A 16,791-nucleotide genomic window follows, 5' to 3' on the forward strand; every position below is an offset into this window, starting at 1 on the left:
AGGGTCCATGCATCCTAGAAAGAAGAACCTCAGGATCCTTAAACAAGTAACGTTATTGAGTTCTCTTAAGTATATTTAATGGAATATCACAGGATTTTTTTAAGTCTATCTTTTATGGAGGATGTGTGAGGACATGTAGAAACCCTCCCCTCATTCTGGTTACATACTATTAGAAAACCCAGAATAACTATCTCTTTCCCAAGATTTGCACCGGTGATTATGTCAGAAGATCCCTTATCATCAGACTTGTGGGTAAAATGACCTTTCGAATCAATGGAATTTGGGGAAGCAGTAACTGCCAAAATCCTAGCATGTACCTCAGCACAGTTTACAATATAGGCTAGATTTATGTTATAGGATGCAGAGGCACATCAATGGGGAAAAGACACAATGTGGGGGGGGGGGGGCAGCAAAGGAAAGTTCTCTTTTACTCACTGCAACCACTAAAGTGCCCACAATCTTCAAGGGCTTAGGACTTCTGGGCTACTACGGCATGGCTGCCCAGCTAGGTTTCCATTGTGTGGTCTGTCTGCAGTGCAGCAGCCGCAAATGCTGTGCTGCGTGAAAAGGAGAGGGAAGAGCACCAAATGTACTGAAATATAGCACAATATAGTGCTGGCGCTGAAATCAGCTGCCGTGTGCCACGGAGACACCTTTGCACCATGGTGCAAGGGTGTCTCCATGAGTCTAGCATGGGTTTTTTACTGGAAAGCTACCCTTCCAGTACAAAATACAATGCATAGACTGACTTAAACCATTTTCCCTCTTTGTAGTTTACTGTACAGTGCAGCACACATATACTGTTGGAAAAGGAAGGAGAAATAAAGGCATTTCTACATCCTTGTGCCTACTTCAAAAGGGTGCAGTTTTCTGACACTGAACCCTGTCTACTTTATTTAGTAAATTGGGTTTAGCATCAGAATCCTTGGGTGGTTGCATGAGAACGCCCATGCTCCACCCACGGTATGCCCCCTTGGCGCTAAGTAATACAAAGCAGTGCAATGTGTGACGTTGCATTACTCTCATGTTATTTCCAGCGCTAAACAAATTTAGCGCGGGAAAGTAAATCGGAAAAAAGATTTTGCACTAATTTGCGTCACTTTTGTGATGCAAACACGGCCTAAAATCTTAGTAAATCTCCCCCACCAAATATCCCTAAAATCGAGTGCTTTGGAGTTTGCCCTATTAATTGATTGATTCATATGTATTCTCTTTGATTGTACGACTGCATATCGAACACAAAAATATTGTCATACAAGAATGTAGACAAAATATTAAAGACCAAAATATCAAAAGGTATGTGCACGTAGAGTTAGTTTCCATTTACTATTCCTAATACCATATCTATGTACTTGACAAAATAGATATCGTCAAGGTACATACATGTGGAGTTAGGTACAGAAAATGTACACTCATTTTTCTTTTGATACTTCAATTATAACATTTTGTCCTTGATATTTCCATACTACGATATTCAGGAGGCACAGCCTCTCTCGCCCTTTCTCCACATCGCACTCTGTCAATCTCTCTGACTTGTTGCCTCTTTTTGGTCTCTCTCAGACTCTCTCACACTCACACATTTTCGCTATAACTCTTCTATAGACAAATCAGTATAACCACTATAACACAAATAACTGTGCCCAAAGGAATTATGTGGCATTTGATGACCAAATTATGCAGCAGAGTTTTGTGCCATGAAAAGACAAGGTATGTGGCACAATGTGGCATAATGTGGCACATTATGTGGCTGTATTATTTCAGCATTTTGTCGTTATTGCATTTGTTAATAGTGTCTCTGCAAAAATTGTTTCTCATAAGTAGCTTGCCAACAACTGAATATAGCAATTGAAAGATGATAAGCAAACCTTTGCAGACTGTCTGCCACTGTCTTGTCCCACTTCTGATGACGTTTATTAGTAACTATTGACCCGTTTGAGCTAGACACAATTCTTTTTTATTGAAGTCTGAAGTTATGCAGCAGATGAAGGATTATATTACATGTGCAATAAAGTCATTGTTATGTAGAAAACGCTTCAGCCACAGAATTGCACATTTCTGGAGTCCCTGCAAATAGTCTCAAAACAAAACAGCCAGAATGGTCCACCTTTCTCTTTAGATATGGAGATATGCACATAAAGACACATGTAGTTGAGCATACAACCAGAATATTTACTGCCTACCCAGATATGACTACGGTGCATATTTGGCTTCTGGAGAAGGAGACATCTAGGGCAGAGACTCTGCATGGCAGATATCTGCTGTTGGCCCAGGAGGCAGGGCCTCGTGCCGAGCAGGCCCATATCTCGAGGTTTACAAGCACTCAGTGCAGGACGTGCCGGGGTGTGTGCCTGGACAAAGACCAGGCCAAGAGTTGACCCATCTGCGGCCATCAGGGCCCGGAAGAGGCTGGGCTGAGCCACCCCTTTTGGCTCTGATCCTTAAATCCACTTTGGTCAACTGCACGACTTTAAGGTAGGCCTTTTATCCCGAAAAGAGAGAAAAGGTGACCTATCTGCCCCAAAGACTTCTATCTCTAATGGACCTCACTACTGTAATGGGAGTGATATCATCTGAACTTGAAAAGGTGGAGGAAAGGATTGACACTCCACAGGAGCAACCCCACAATCCCTTTTGGGAAGCACAGATTATTGTCCTTCAGGTGAATCAACAGAATCCTCAAAAAAGTGGTTAAAAAGCTATCCACGGGGAAAGGTTGGGGACAAAATAGTTTAGTAATCCCAAATCCTCTACCTCATGTATCATACTGAAAAATGAGGATGATCATGTGGATAATATCTCGATCCTAGCAACACCACATCCTTTAAAAATGAAGAGAACGGAGGTTAAGACCAGAGCACCCTGAAAGTCAACACCCGCACAATGCCTGCTTGGTATGGCTCCAAGGAATCGAAGCCTTCATGGCGAACAATTCCCAGAAGGAGGTTTGGAGAATAACTACAGAAATGAGGTACAAAGGATACTCAAAATTATGTTTTGGAAGTTTGTAGCCAATTGATGATGAATCTTTAATAAGTGACTTTTGCACTCAAATGGAACCAAGATTATGGCCTTGCTGAGACAATCTCTGGCACAAGTGAATTTACTACCTACAGCTACTGACTATAAACATAGGAGTGACGCTGGTAGTACACAACAATTGGAAAATATATATCCTGTAACTCTAGTCAAGGGCCCTGACACATAGAATGCTGGCAGAAATACAATACTTGACATACAGAAAACACCCATAATTGTTCTAAAACTAGGTGATGGGTGCCATCAAACGGGTGCAATAAATAAAAAAGGGACCTGACTTAACTCCCCAATATTTAGGGGTGAAAAATTCGAAATATTGCACCTGTAAAGAGACTTTGCAACTACCACTCAATTGTACTCCCTATGTGATTGCGCTTGAAGCTGTGACACGAGTAACAAATTGATCAAATGAGGATGGCCTGGATTTAAAACCTAAGACTGCTCAATGGATAAGGACCAAAGCAGGTTATCATGATAAATTGTATAATAAGATCCTCTTAACCCGTCGAGTCGGATGAGTCGGACAAACTACTAATAAATTAAAAGGGGATTGTGTTGTGATAACTGTTAGGAATCCAATGCTGGTTAAACATCTACTACAACGTCTTAATTATCTGGATAAAAGATGGAATCGGTGCACATACCCTCTGTTTCATCTCTAGACCAAATCATTTCTCAATGAACACCTGTATAAATTATCGGAGGTAGTCAAGACCGCAAGCTGGAATGTGGGATTCTATTATGTTTCTGTGATAAACCGTGTGAGCCAATTGAAATGTTGGATATGAACGACTACTATCCCATACTAAGGCAAATGATAAAAATTATCATTTGGAAAACAAATCTGATATTCTGATCCAAAACTCTCATTCACCCCTGGTTGATTTAGAGAGCTCTCCTTACATAAAACATTGCAGGGGCAACTACTATACTCCAAGTGTAAGAACTCAGGTCCTCCCCACAGTACTTGGTTACACTACTTTCCTTTCCTTAAAACCTGATAGATGGAATAATAATTGTTATCACAACTTTTTAAATCATAGAATTAGCAAAGTAATACATCAATTATTTTAGATTTTTTTACTGAGAAATAATCATAATGTTTTATTCATTTGGGTAGGGGATTTTAATATCTCCATATGTTAATATAATGGCCAGTCAGTTTGTGGTCGTAATTTATTTTAGTTTTCACCAATGATATAATCACAGGGAAAGCAATCTTGTCCCGACTTTCACTGGAAGGGAGTACCATTGTTTTAATTACGATGTTGGTCGATCTTTCTCCATTACTTGTGGACTTTAAAATTGGTAGCAAGTGTTCTAGTGGCCTAAGTCCCCTAACTGCTGTATGGAATTTAATGATTAAATCAAGGGATTAGCAAAAAGATCACATGGGATAGAGTACTCTAAGAATAATGGGTTAGGAAAAGAATAGGACAATATTGACCAGGAAGATTTCTACTCAAAAATGTGTTGGTGATAATATTCAGTCTACTTTAACCTGCTTAGTATACTTTTGATTCTGATCCTAGTACCATTCAAAGTGGTCCTGAGGATATTTATAGGTCTATCTCAGATAAACTATCAGTCTGGTACCGCCCGAGGTACCACTGTTCACAAGCAGTTGAAAGCAGCACTTTGAGCCTACCCATGGTCGAGCCTAGGAGTTAAAGGTGCTAGGTGACTATGTAAAACTGCTTTAGAGGCGATAAAAAATGGAATAAGATGTAAATCCTGGGATGACCTCTCTGAGGCAGGGAGTGCGAGATAATGTTCAATTCTGGGAGGCAATAAATCGCCCTTTTCTCTGAATATAATACCCAAAGGGTTGGGTCTTTAATTCCTGCAGATTGTTTTTTATGGTGACCCATTTTTCAACAATTTTTCAATTAGAGAACAGGGAGGATCACCAAATTGAATTAGATAGATAGACTGAACTAGCTAGATATCCAGAAGGTGGCCTCAGCAATTCATAAGAGTATAGTAGGGGTGGCACCAGGGCCAGATGGTGTACCAGCTGATATTTTTAAAACAAATATTAAACGATGGGCACCATTGTTAACAAATGTTATAAGAATGTCAGTGATAGGCCCCATACCTGGTTCATGCAGGACAGCTATTATTGTGCCTATTTTGAAGAGGGGTGATAGATCCTCATCGTCCAGCTACCGACCAATTTCCTTGATGATTCCAGTGCCAAGATCTTGGGTCGAATACTTCTGTCTTATGTGGAGGCCTGGGCTGTGGTCAATAACTTTCTAACAGAGGTACAATATGGTTTTAGATCAGGTACTGGCACTGAGGAACAGTGTCTCAAACTCAACCTCCTGGTGGGGCATTATGCTGTGGCCAATAAGGGTGCTCTACACCTAGCCTTTATGGACTCTCTAGCTTTTTTAACCTAGTAAACCATTCAAAACTCTGGCTCTTAATGGAAAAAATGGGGGTAGAAAAGGAATTGCTTACCTTAATAAGACACTTGCATCATTATACATTGGTTAGGCTTCACTATGGTTTAATAGGTGAGTGCACCTCCCAATTTAGAACTACTCACAGTTTGAGACAACTGTGTATTTTGACCCTCTTCCTAATCCTAATCTATATAAATGGGATAAAGAGCCATTATGCATGGGAAAGGATATGCCTCAAATGTGAACCCAGCCCATTCAGATTTAACTGTACGCAGATGATGTATTCCGCATCGCTAATACAGCCATTGGCCTACAAGTTTTGCTGGACTCCTTAGACTAAGATTTGAAGGTGAATTTTTCAAACCCATATATTGAAACTTGTTGGCCTCCCAATACTAGGTCGAAGTTCTATTGTATGGGGCGGGGGGGCGTACAGCTTGAAAAGACAAAAAACTTCAGTTATCCGAGGACCCTTTTAAGGTTTCGCCTCGCCGAAAGCTGCGTAGCAGACTTTCGCGCAGAGCGAAATCTTATGTCTTACACTGTGTGCTTTAGTTCAGCCTCTCTCTTCCATTGGCTAGCTCCATAAATGGAGGCTAGCCATTGGAAGAGAGATCTGTCCGTCATTTACCGAGGCGATTGGTGGGCGTTCCGACGATTCTTTCCCTCTCCGCAATGTCATGAAGACGTGGCCACTGTGGGCGTGTACTTTTTTTTTTTTTTACAACGATGGTTGTGTTCATTATTCGTCTTGCCCCTGTCCCGCTGGCTGTTTCCTGACCACCCTCCCGCTGTCCGTGTGCCTGCCCGCCCCCCTCCCGCTGTCCGTGTGCCCGTTAACCCGCCCCCCCCGCTGTCCGTGAACCCGTTCACCCGCCCCCCTCCCGCTGTCCGTGAGCCCGTTACCCCGCCCCCCCCTCCCGCTGTCCGTGTTAGTAGTTGTTACGATTGTACATGTGCGGTCTGTTTCTATTAATTATACTTTCATTACGAATTATGAACGTGTCTATAAATTTATTTCGACACGCGGCTCCAGGGTGCTAAATTGAGGAGCGCTGCCAAAGAGGTACCCTTCTCAGAAGGGCCTTCTACCCAGATTAGCTATAGGTCCTTTGTCACTTCATTCATCTCTTTCTGCCCATCCGCGGTTCATCCTGCCCCCCCCGACCGCCTCCCGTGCCCCCCACCACAAATCCCCGGCGATCCATCACTTCACGCCTTCCCGCTGTCCGTTTGCCCATTAACTCGCCCCCCCTCCCGCTGTACGTGAGCCCGTTCACCCGCCCCCCTCCCGCTGTCCGTGAGCCCGTTACCCCGCCCCCCTCCCGCTGTCTGTGTGCCCGCCCCCCCTCCCGCTGTCCGTGTTAGTAGTTGTTACGATTGTACATGTGCGGTCTGTTTCTATTAATTATACTTTCATTACGAATTATGAACGTGTCTATAAATTCATTTCAACACGCGGCTCCTGGGTGCTAAATTGAGGGGTGCTGCCACAGACGTACCCTTCTCAGAAGGGCCGTCTACCCAGATCAGCTATAGGTCCTTTGTCACTTCATTCATCTCTTTCTGCCCATCCGCGATTCATCCTGCCCCCCCACACCGCATCCCGTGCCCCGCACCACAAATCCCCGGCGATCCGTCACTTTACGCCTTCCCGCTGTCTGTGTGCCCGTTAACCCGCCCCCACCTCCCGCTGTCCGTGAGCCCATTCACCCGCCCCCCTCCCGCTGTCCGTGAGCCCGTTACCCCGCCCCCCCCTCCCTCTGTCCGTGTGCCCGCCCCCCCTCCCGCTGTCCGTGTTAGTAGTTGTTACAATTGTACATGTGCGGTCTGTTTCTAATAATTATACTTTCATTACGAATTATGAACGTGTCTATAAATTCATTTCGACACGCGGCTCCAGGGTGCTAAATTGAGGAGCGCTGCCACAGACGTACCCTTCTCAGAAGGGCCTTCTACCCAGGTCAGCTATAGGTCCTTTGTCACTTCATTCATCTCTTTCTGCCCATCCGCGGTTCATCCTGCCCCCCCCACTCCTCCCGTGCCCCCCACCACAAATCCCCGTAGATCCGTCACTTTACTCCTCTGTCATATTTTCTCTCGTCCGCGGTGTCTTTATTCATCATTTATTCTCGTCCCTCTCTCAACCTTATCCCGTCTCTTTCTCCCGTTCAATGTCAGTTGCTCCGCTACCTCGCCATATTTCTAGCCTCGTTTCACCTTTCATTCCATAGTTCTATTACCCTCTCTCCCTTCCTCTCCTCTGTTTTTTTACAATGTCTCCTAGCTCTTTATTAACCTCTCTCCGCCCTTCCTTCCCTCCTTCTCTATCACTGCCCTTCTCGCTCTTTATTTTCCCTCTCTCTCCCCTCCTCCGCCGCCCCCTCCTCTCCCCGGAGTGCCTGTGGTTTTAAAGTGCTGATACTAATCGGATTAGTGCCGAGTTGTTGTCAGAGCAGCCCTTGGTGCGGCCTGAGGGGACTTGTGCCCTGGTCCTGCGCAGGCCTCAAGCTCTTCAAGATGCAGAGCGATCAATGGGTTAATGCCCGCGCCGCAGAAACTTCTACATAGCATGCTAGACACAGGATCACTTCCCAGGTAAGCCTCTCTGCCTCTCATCCTTCTGAGGTCGGCAAACTGAGCCTGTTACATGGGGTGACCGGAACACCTGCTATTTACAGTGCTTAGAAGCGGCAGGAGAGCGGTTTGGAGCACTATTTAGAAAGTTCTTATTTTGCAGGGGGAATCCCTCAAGTAATTTAAAGTTAGACAAGAGCAACAGGTAACTATGAGGTCCAGTACCCGCCTCTCCTGCGGACACTGGAGCCTGGAAACCCCGGGACACTAATGCGGGTGTAACTCAAACCGCACAACCGGCCTGCCACAAAACATTTGGAACAACAGTCTCGTAAACTGTGCTTGCGGGTGCACGCCACGGAGCACTTCTGGCAACTTACTTATCGAGAGCCTGTTCAGCTGAATGCCTCTAGGCGCTAGCCAGGTCGTAGTTAGCGGGATACCCATTTCAATGACAACCATTTTTCCAGACAGCGACGTTTGCAGGCTGCATGTGTGCGACCACTGTGACTCTTGACACATGGGTCGGCACTCTGCGCTCCTGCCCCACATCAACCAGCATTTACAAGATGGCGACTGGCGAAATCTCCGGGCACACCTAAAGAGCGAGTAATGGGAAGGCTGGACTTAATTTTGACCATTGGTAACAACTAGGCCCGGCCGACATTTTAACAACAGCATTGCCATTTCAGGAATTGGTATGAAATTCCCAAAATTACGCCAGATCACATAATTATTACGCTGCAGTTCGCAACACCATTATAGCGAGAGTGCGTAAAAACAATGAGAACAACCAGAGCGTCAGCAGCTATTTTGACAATTGTGTACTGCGCTGGAATCATTTTGGGCTAAAAATAAAGCGTTAAATGGCGGGTCCCTATTTTATGTAATTAAGTGTAACATTATATAATTTTCTTGAAAATCGGTGTAGTTACTCAAAAGCAACAACTTCGTCATGGCCCTGCCCCATTTGCAAGAGATTAAGCTATTGGCATTGCAAATGACAATGCCATTTATTTATTTATTTTCAAAACCAACACATAAATAAAAATGTTGTCATTTACAATGCCAATAGCTCAAACTTTTCAAAAGGCGAAACCATTGCATGGTAAATGCTTGTTAATTACTTGCTAAGCTGTTGCACCCTTTTAACTCTAAGACTACAACAGTTCAGTAGAACTATTGAGGCTATTTTTAGGTTTGTGCATAGACTATGGAACAAACCTGTAAAAAAATGGAACCCAGTAGGGATATATGGAGTGGGTTTGAGGGGCTATAGCAATGTGGGAAGTCCCCAACGTACCGAAAATGGTTTTACCTGTAGACTATTATAAGTACCCAGAGGAACTGCTACTTTAATTTGTCATGAGGAAAAAGGGCTAACTTTTCTGAAAGATATAATTGGGTTATCAAGCGCCATTCATGTTATGGATCAATAGCTAGGGTACAGCAGAAGCGGGCTTGGTTAGAAATTTTCTTAATGACTGCCTCACACTTGATAATTTGGAGCAGACCCCATGGTTTATTTATTTAGGGAAAATCTTTGAGTTGCTAGGTATACCTGAATTATATAAAAAATCTGTAACTCTTGGCTGTAAAGAAACAGTTAAACAGTGATACCTTAAATATTATTTGAAGTTGAGGTTGGAGAGAGCCCAGTGTAAGTAAACAAAACTTAGGTGCTCCTCTCTGTCAACTACAAGTGGAGTGGAACCCTATTCAGAATGGATAGTGAATCCCAAATATCATTTATTTTCTCTTTCTAGATTAGGAAGAGTGCACCTTAAGGTAGCTTTTCCTTTGCAAGGAACTTGGTAAGAGGACCTTCTCCCGTGACATATTGACAACTCTTCAAACAAGGTACAATTCACTTTATGTTGTTTTGTCCACTGCATTCAGCCCCAATGACTTCCTTTGTTGTACCTGTTCTACGGAGAGCTAGCACCAGACAGTATAAGGCTGGTAAGGTATATTTGCAATAACTACATACAATAGATATTTGTTATGCAGTCATCCAATTTATAAGACCTGCACTAGTAATTTGCAAACGCTATGAAGATTTATGTATTTAATCCCAGGGTGACATGTTGCACTGAATCTTACAAAATGCATTCCATGAACTGTCTGAATAATGATTTTAAATGTTTTAAATGGCTAATGCTTCTAACTTTGAATTGTATTTATTTTGTTTCAACTTTTGTGACATGACGAATAAAGATTACTGACTGACTGACTTCTGCAAGGCTTATCTGTTTTCTCATAAAATGATGCTCTGATGCCAGCCTTCAGCAGTTTTCAGGTTACAACAGAATATCAAATTATGATTTAGTCTATGAAGCCTGCAAACTGTCCATATGTTGTTTGAACGTGATGCTTTATGTACCTCAATTCTCCTTTCGCCTTTGAATCCAAATCCTGGTTAACTCGAGTCTGCGCACTAGCAGCATCTATTCTCTTGAGCCATGGAACACTGCTCTAAGTACATAAAACACATGTCATATCCTGAGGCGTTCTTCCTGTTGCACAGCCTCAAAGAAGCATCCAAGCATTGCTCAAATAACCATTCCCTATTGTGATAAAGCTATTTGTACTCCAATGTTCATGATCCAACATATCTGTGTATTATTGCAATATTGCATAGACAAAGGTATTGCATTTCTGCATTTAAAAATATTACCACTTTCCGTCAATGCATTTCGGGGGTTGCCCTTCTTCGGGGAGCAGTTAATGTTTAATTATATAAAAGCATTTGTGAGCATTTTATGTAATCTCTCAAACGAGTGCCAGTCGGTGCCCAGCTGCCCCTGTTTTCTGTTTTACAACTGTGATGTTGTTACTGTGGGGCTTAGCTGTAACAGTAGAACCACCACCATCTCCCCTGCAAATAGTTAAATGCCTTGAGGGATTGTGTGACCTGGATATCATGCAGTTTTGGGGGCAGTGAATAGTGCCTGCAGGAGATGGTTGATATGGTCGTAAAACTGAAATATAAGAGACAATAAACTATAGAGAGCCCATAGAAGCTAAACAAACAACTGACCTACTTTTACGTGACTTTGCCTTTATCTATTTCTAAGTTGCAGCGCCATAAAAACTCAATTTATCACGTTTTAAGACACTGTGATGCTGACACAGCATGTTGTTTCTATGATAAACCTGTTATCACCCAATTCAAAATATATTAAGAGAAAGCATATTGTTACTTCTAAAAACTTTGTGAAAACTTTTTTCCGCTTGTATGAATATCTTATTCTTGGAATTCAAGTATGCCACACCTGAATATGGAGAAGGCTATAACTATTCGCACAAGGGGCAGATTTACAAGCCCCTTGTGACACTTTTGCACTGCCGTTGCGTCACTTTTGTGACGCAGCGGCAGCGTAAACAATGCGCCAGCTTGCAAAACATTTACAACGTGACGCATCTAGGTGTCAGGTATAATGTATGCAGGGTAGGTGTTCTGACGCAAGAAAGCCTTGTAAAAGTGACGCAGTGAAATCTACAAGATTTCACTGCGTCACTTCAATGACACCACTGCATCAACACCTTACGCCTGCTTGAAGCAGGTGTAAGGAGTGACGCAGCCCGAAAAGTATAGGCCTTCCTAAAGATTGCAGAAGTTGCGTCGTTCTTGCAAAACGACTCCAGCAATACGTGCCCTTTGTACCAACAGATGTGTGATGCCCCATGGTGCGCCGCTTTGTAAATGCAATGCATCCATGTTGGTGCAAGGGTTTGTTTGCGTGGCGCAAGTAAACTAACGCATCTCTGCTATTACATAGAGATGCCCCATGGTGCGCCGCTTTGTAAATGCAATGCATCCACGGTGGTGCAAGGGTTTGTTTGCGTGGCGCAAGTAAACTGACGCATCTCTGCTATTACATAGAGATGTGTCAGTTTCTTGTAAATATGCCCCCAAATGTTTTGGGAATGAGATCCAAGGATGTAATTTCTTTTTATCGTGGAGGTATGTTGAGCATAGGCAGCGAATACACCCACAGCACTTTTTAGGTTTCGGCTACCGTCCCACTGCGTGAGCAGTGGGCGGAGCCGAAATCTTTTGTGTTTAGTATGGGGGCCTGAACACGCCCCTCTTCTCCATTGGCTGGCCTCGTAAATGCTGGCCAGCCATTGGAGGAGAGGAGCGTCACTGAGTTCAGGGCCCGCCTTGACGCGATTCGGGGGCGTTTCTGGGTCTTTTTTTAAGTACCCCCCCCTCTCCTCTTCCCATTGGCTGGAATTTTACCTTCCAGCCAATGGGAAGGGGAGAGCACGCAAACACGCCCCCGAATCGCGAAACGACCAGTTGCTCTGTTCCAGTCCCGCTCCCCCCTCCCTCCGTTCGCAGCTCTCCTTAGTCCCGCTCCCCCCCTCCCTCCGCAGCTCTCCTTAGTCCCGCTCCCCCCCTCCCTCCCCCCACCCGCAGCTCTCCTTAGTCCCGCTCCCCCCCCCTCCGCCCGCAGCTCTTCTTAGTCCCGCTCCCCCCCTCCCCCAGCTCTCCTTAGTCCCGCTCCCCCCTCCCTCCGCCCGCACAACCCTACCAAGGCCAGACTTATTAGATTTGCCAATGCTTGTTTTTTTCTTTTAACATCGAAGGCTGCTGTAAGATTGTAACTGGTAGTTAACAACCTTGTATGCGTAGGGTTAGCCTGTTCAGCGTGTGCATAATCACTCATGCCTATTTACACGCTCCCACAGGTGGAGTGCAGCAGCGACGTGCTTCCGACACGTCTGACGTATTCATTCTGTGCTCGTGGCTGCCTGTACCCTCCCTTCAGAGAGGCTGGAGCCTGGGATGCTTCCTTTGCGCTAAGGGTGGGTCCGCGTGCCGCACCGCCCGTTTCCAGGGAGCGGTTTCGGCTGAGTTCAACCCTCTCGAATAACCTGTGACCTACTTCTTAGTCATGAGAGGTTTCTACCACGCGAAGTACGCTGCGGTCCCTGGAGAGACGAGCGAGGTGGCAGGGCTCGGGTTGTGGGTGAAAGACTTGGCATGACTCTGCCAAGCATGAAGGCCCCAGACGGTCACGGGGCAAAAGAAGACCGACACAAGGACAACCTCAGGTCCAATGGGAGGACACTACAGGTCCCCATGCAGGGACACGGAGCCACACGAGAAGGAGTGCCCAGGAACAATAAACACACCAGAAATGAGCTTGGTCGTGAACCTGAGCCAAAGACCTTTATCAGACCTCGAAGAAGTTGTGCTCAATAAGGGCCTAGGTTTCGTGACAACAGATGAGGGTGATCCATTTGTCCTCCAAATCGAATTAGCACAGTTCTTCCGTAAATTGAGGCTCCACTATTTTTTCAAGGACAAGAACACTGAGGAAATGCAGCATGATGGAGATAGGAACACAGGCCTGAGAATTAGATCCACTTTCTCACCTCCTACACATGCCATACCACCTCACATACTCACGTTTGAATTAGCTGTCAAAAATGATATAGATCAGATACACTATAGCCCCAGATCTCGCTATAATAACTTGACCACCGCGGAGAGACTAGCTCTTAAAATCCTGACACAGGACAGGACCATAATTGTGAAGCCCGCGGACAAAGGGGGCTCCACTGTGGTTCAAGATGTAGAGACATACAGGACTGAGTGTCTCCGTCAGTTGAGCAACGGTAATGCATATCGACCTCTGACCACAGATCCCACTCCCAGACTGATGAGTGAAATCAAAGTCTTGGTCGAAGAGGCCCTGGGAGAGGGTTGGATTACTCCCTCAGAGGCTCAGTTCCTACAGGTGAAACATCCCACCATGCCGTATTTTTACACCCTTCCGAAGGTCCATAAACCCCAGAGACCACCACCGGGCAGGCCCATAATATCTGGCCTGGGCTCACTTTTGGAACCTCTCTCAGCGTTTGCGGATTATTTCCTCAAACCCTTGGTGCAACCATGCCCACATTTCTCAAGGACACAGCCGATGTCCTCAGAGTAATTCCTGACATTGCTTTCAATCAAGAGACTGACTATCTAGTCTCCTTGGATGTTGAGTCCTTGTATACTTCCATCCCCCAGGATGCGACTCTGGACACCATCAGGTCCATCCTGGGGGCATCGGATTTGGACTCTATCACTCCGGTACCTTTTATCATGGCCCTGGCAACCATAGCCATGAAAGAAAATTTCTTCATGTACGAGGACCAGATATACCACCAAATCTCGGGGACCAGTATGGGCAGTATTTTTGCCCCTTCCCTAGCGAATTTGTATGTTCATGATTTTGAACAAACCATCGTTTTGCATCCCACCAATCCGTTTTTCACATCTATAATTTGGTGGAAAAGATATATCGATGATATTCTCATGGTTTGGAGGGGCACTAAAGAATCGGCACTCATCTTCCATCAATGGTTGAACGGCCAGAACAACTATCTCCGTTTCACCATAGAAATGAGCAAAGAGAGGCTTCCTTTCCTGGACCTCTCAATTTACAGCACAGAGAGTGGCCTAGAGAGCGAGCTATACCGCAAGCCTATGGCAAGGAACTCTTTGCTGTTGTACGAAAGCCAACATCCGAAGTCTCTGAGGGAGAATCTGCCTTTTGGACAGTTTCTTCGAGTTCGTCGGAACTGTTCCACGACAGAGACGTTCAAACGACATGCAGGCGAACTATCTAAGCAGTTGACTGCAAGACACTACCCTAAGAAACTGGTCCAGCGTTCATACAAACGTGCAGCGAACAACCATCGGGCTGCGTTACTGGAACCACGCCCAGAGAAACCACCTCTGGATCGCCTGACACTAGTGACCACTTTCAATTCTAAGTCCAACTATGTTCAGAAAGTGATTAAGAAACACTGGAGGATTTTAAACAGCGGCAAAGAGAAAATTGCTTTTCCACTCTTCGCATTTAAACGCTCCAGAAGCCTAAGGGACCAGTTAGTTCACACTCGCCCTAAAGCTACACCTAGGAGAGAGGTAGGCACTCTTTGGGACTTACCTGCGGTGGTGGGCCACCATCCATGCGGAGCCTGTTCTGTTTGTCCTTTGACTACCAAAATCACAAGTGTGGACATTGGGACTGATCGGCCCTGGGAACTGCGGCAGTTTTCAAACTGCAACAGTACTAACTTAATTTACCTCATTACCTGCACGTGCAATGAACGGTACGTGGGTATGACCACGCGGAAGGTGCGCGTAAGGATGCAAGAGCACAGGAGCACCTTTCGGTGTAAAAAGGACATCTCAAAACTCACTAAGCATTTCATAACACACAATCATGCTGAAACATACTTTAAGTGGCATGTCCTGGAAAAACCATTCATCCCACCACATGTGAGTGACGTGTCTAGATTTCTGTTCTTACGTGAACAAAAGTGGGTCTTTAAATTGGGCACAGACAGACGAGGATTGAACGACGATATACCCTGGGTCAATCTATCGTAATATGAGGCGCATAGGTTTGTTAGTGTGATCTGCACAGGGCTGGTGTGACTAATGTTGTTGTCCAACAGCCTTGTAAATACCTGTGTATAGTTGAAAACTGGGCTATAGTAATACTCTTGTAGCGCCACATCCACACCAGACTTTCCTGTTGTATGGACTCTTTCTGTTATGGTGGAGTTGTTTGCGGTTGTGCCTTGTCGCATTTGCGGTGTCCAGTCATGAACAGGTGATCAATTACTCATAATTGTATTTATCACTTTTCCTTACATAACGGCTTGTGCACATAACTATAGTGGTCAGACTGGGTTTCTTTGCCTACTTATATTTAATAAATCAACAGGCATGGAGAGGTTCCAGTTTTGTGATTTGACAGCGACTTGCAGCCACCTCGACACACTAATCTATGCACAGGGCGGAAATGGCAGTTTGGAACTACTACAGCCAGACGCATGACGTCATCGTGTAGTTTTGATATGGTAATCTCGCGAGAGTATGCACGAGGGCTCTCTAAGCATCAAGGACTTTTCCTAATACTGAGGCCAGTCGGTAACATGGACTGGGCCCACTGTTTTTCATTCCTTGGGCATCTCAGCGGACGCTGAACAGTTAGGGCGAACACACCGAGCCCGGGCATGATTGAACTACAATGGTCAGACGCGTGACGTCATTTTGTAGTTTCGATGCGGGAGTCTCGCGAGAGTACGCGCGAGGGTTCCCAAACATCGAGGATTTGTCTAAACACCGTGGGCAGTCGGTAACACGGACCTGGCTCCCCGGTTTTCAACCTATTTGGTATCTCAGCGGACGCTGAGTAATTAGGGGTTACACACTGTGCCCCTCCTACATCTTCACCGATTGGCTCAATCTGGTGGACAAGACGAGTCAAGTAGGGAGAACAATGGATGTTCAGTGCCTCCCCCTGACTCAGTCTCAGAGCCAGAGACAACGACGGACAGGTAGGACACACATCCTTACCTCTCCTACTAATGGTGCAACAGGTGTGCCTTGACTTGATTGTGGATTTTAGTGAATATGACACCCATGGCCATTAGGCCAGTGGTTGGTGGTGGGTGTGGACAGCAGTTTGTATTGATAGTATTCTGACAGTTGTTGAAGTACTCTATGTACAGGAGACCTTGTGTCTTCGTCAAACTCACAGTGTTAGATTAGAGTAATACTTGCTTCCTCTACACTGTGTAGTGACGGAGTGGGTTTCTGTTGTTTTAGAGCGGGGTCTCATATATCCTGAGCCAGGTCCAGGAAGAGGTGAGGTCCACTCCCCGGACACCCTGGGTGAGTAATGAATTTGAGAATAATTGAGGTATAGTGCAACCTCCTTCAGCAGACCATGTTTACTGATTGTGG

Source organism: Lissotriton helveticus, chromosome 12 (genome assembly GCF_964261635.1).
Source record: "Lissotriton helveticus chromosome 12, aLisHel1.1, whole genome shotgun sequence".
Classification (NCBI taxonomy): Eukaryota; Metazoa; Chordata; class Amphibia; order Caudata; family Salamandridae; genus Lissotriton; species Lissotriton helveticus.